Below are 3,537 nucleotides of genomic sequence, written 5' to 3' on the forward strand. Positions count from 1 at the left end.
AGAGCTGACTGAGAGCCTTACTTAATGATAAGGAGCAAATAGCCTTCGAGAGTTGTATATGCAGTCACCCCCATAACCCAGAGATCCTCCAGACTAGCATCTGGGGTTGTGTAATAGTATTGGCTTAGAGCACAAGTTAAAACATGCAGGTAGCTAGGGAAAATAAACCTTGAAAAGTAGTATCTGAGATAAAATAAAGTCTAATGAACACAGAAAAGGGAAAAGAAATTTCAAGAAGGCAGCAGACGTACACTTTTTCCAAAGCAATTAGGATGGGTAATAAATGCTGTCCTATCCCACATTGAGACAAAAAAAGTCTGGAGAGGAAAATGGTTGGGAATGTAACAGTAAAAAGGAAAACATCAAGTAATCAGGCAGGCCATCAATCAGAGAAATGACATATTCAACAGAGACCTTGTCATTACCTGAACCATTTGATCACGCAGACTAAAATGATGCCCTTAGTCATTTAAAAAAATTCATTCATAGTATGTAGAACCAATGGCTGGGCTAGCATTCATTGTCCATCCCTTATTGCACTTGAATGGCTTGATAGCCCCTTGCAGAAGGCAGTTAAGAAGGCACAAGCATTCTGTTGTGGACCTGGAGTCACATGCAGGCCAGATCAAGTAAAGATGGCAGATTTCCTTTGCTAAAGGGCCATAAGCCCATAAGAAATAAGAAAAGGATTAGGCCATCCAGCTCCTCGAGCATTCGATAGGAACATGCTTGATCCAACATTCCTCAATGAATGATAACTGATTTATTTATTGCCACATATATCTTGAGAATACAGTGAAATGTGTTGTGTCACCATAGTCTGGTGCCAGTTTGAGGGTACAATAAGGATAAAAAGAAATAACTAAATTAAGAGTTGATCTTCTGTTCAGTTTGGGGTTTCAAGGACAGCTTTGGGGCTGCTGTAAGGTCTCTGCAAAGTGTTCGGTGCTCAAGGAACCCTGCTCCGAGGTGGTGCGATGCCCCAGGGGACCCCAGCTCAGTAGCTGCTATGCCTTGCTAATCTGCCAAGAGGAGAAAGTGAGATGCTGGAGATCAGAGCTGAAAATGTGTTGCTGGAAAAGCGCAGCAGGTCAGGCAGCATCCAAGGAGCAGGAGAATCGACGTTTCAGGCATAAGCCCTGAAGAAGGCTTTCTCCTGTTCCTTGGATGCTGCCTGACCGGCTGTGCTTTTCCAGCAACACATTTTCAGCTCTAATCTGCCAAGAGACCAGTCTCCAGGCATATTGTTGCCAGGAGTCCCTGCTCTGGGCACCACTACTGCCAAGAGTCCAGGCTCCAGGCCTACCTCCACCAGGAATCCTCATCCTGGACACTAGCACCACCACCAGGAGTCAAGGCTCCTCCAGGATTTCAGTCCCCAGCCCTACTGTTGCCAGGAGTCCAGGCTTCGGGTTTTCTGCCACTGAGAGTCTAGGCTTGGGTACTGCTACTGCTGCCACAAGGTCTGGTTCATGCAGCCGACTTTGCTGCCAGCACCTTGCCAACCCTGCTCCTGCCTAGAAGATGAAGAAAAAAGGAAGAAGAAAAGAAAAAGACAAAACATTTATGGAGAAAATGCTGCCATGGGCCTGGACCAGGTGGGCTTTAATGAACCCGCACACCACCTGCAGTGCTTGAGCCATCTTGATCATACATACTTTCCTGCATTTTCCCTGTAATCCTTGATTTTTTTTCTGATCTATCTCAGAATCCATCTATCTGGGCCTTAACTATAAATACAAGGACTCTGTCACCACAGCTGTCTGTGGCAAGGAGTTCCAAAGACTCACAACCCTCTGTGAGTCACCATTCTGATTTGGAAATATATCACAGTTATTCCACTGTCACTGGGTCAAACTTCTGGAATTGCCTCCTAAGCTGAATTGAATTGAACTGAATTGAATTGACTTAGCTTTATTGTCACATGTATTCGGGTGAGGACAGTGAAAAGTTTATAAGTCACCATCTGCAGCATCACCTTAGTTACAGAATAGAGAAATGAAGAAAAAAAGTTATATTACAGCAGTGCGTAGCATGACCATAGATCAGAAAAAACACGAAGCAAAGTTAAAAAGACAAACGTTTTTTTTGGTCTAACAGCTCATGATGTTCTGGTAAGACAAAACATGGAAGTACTGAGTATGATGATTTTCCTCAAGAATTTAATGCATATTTTAACCTCAAATGTAATTCGGTGACAGAACAGGTGAGATTTATCAATGATTCAGCATTTGAGAGAATCAACAGATGCTTTTTTAATGGATGTACTTATATTAGCAGGATGTTCTAAGTATGGAATTTAAAAGGAAAAATTATTTAGAGATGGCACAGTAGTTGCTGTGTGGAATGAGACGTTGTCAGATTTGATTCAACCCACAGAGGATTTAACAATGGGACAGGTATTCCAATTTGTATCAGAAGAATCTCAAGGTTTCCTCTCGGTATTGACTGACACTGGGTTCTAATTTTTGACCGCATGCCAAATTGCATCGGATGGCTAGGACTCCAAATGGCATCAACACCCTTCCAAAATTTGATATTTAATAATTCCAAAAGAACTGGAATCAATGTAGAAAATTGTGCAAGATGTGACTCCAAACAAAATTAAACAAATGTCCATCTGGAGGTGCTGAGTACTATAAATGTGATCAGTTGAGCCTGTTGAGATAGTATCATCAGTTTACCACATCTTCATCATTTCACAAAGGAAAACAACATGCCACAATAGAAAAATTTCCAGACAAATGGAAATCATACATTAAGGAAAAAACTTCGAGACACAGAAGAAAAGGTGAAGTCAAAGGGGAGGTCAAAAAGGGTCAAGGCAGAGGCTCAATCATCAACTCGAAGATACAAAGTTTTGAATTGAAAATTTATACTTCACACAGAACAGACTGTAGCAAAATTGGCAGGCAGTTTCCTATAGTTGGAATATTGGACAGTCAGACAAATTAGAATAAAACTTCAAATTCCAGAAGACATAGATCTTCAGTTGTGTGGGCAAATTGCCACAAGGCTTGGTTGAAGAGGGTAACATGTCAGTGAAACACCATACATATTGAGGAATTTGAGTGTGATTTGTCTATAGTTCTCAAAGGAATAAGGAGGAAAATCTATCCCATTTCATCCGTCAATGACAGCTTGCCAAAATTAGCAATGAGCAAGTCTGATCCTCGGATGCTGCCTGAACTGCTGTGCCCTTCCAGCACCACTAATCCAGAATCTGGTTTCCAGCATCTGCAGTCATTGTTTTTACCTAGCTGATTTTAACCCTACTGCGAATCCTCTTGCAAGGATGCCTGCCTTGAAGAGGTTTTCCTCCTCTCTCTACAAGAATCTCAGGGAGTCCCTCTCCAACTACAACTCCCAGGTCATTTCCTCTGTCCTGAAGCTCTTCCAGCTCAGCACTGTCCCCATGACTTGTCCTACCTGCCTATCTTCTTTTCCACCTATCCACTCCACCCTTCCCCCACCCCCCGACCTATCACCTTTATCCCCTCCCCCCCTCACCTAATGTACTCTATGCTACTTTCTCCC

Source organism: Chiloscyllium plagiosum, chromosome 1 (genome assembly GCF_004010195.1).
Source record: "Chiloscyllium plagiosum isolate BGI_BamShark_2017 chromosome 1, ASM401019v2, whole genome shotgun sequence".
Taxonomy (NCBI): Eukaryota; Metazoa; Chordata; class Chondrichthyes; order Orectolobiformes; family Hemiscylliidae; genus Chiloscyllium; species Chiloscyllium plagiosum.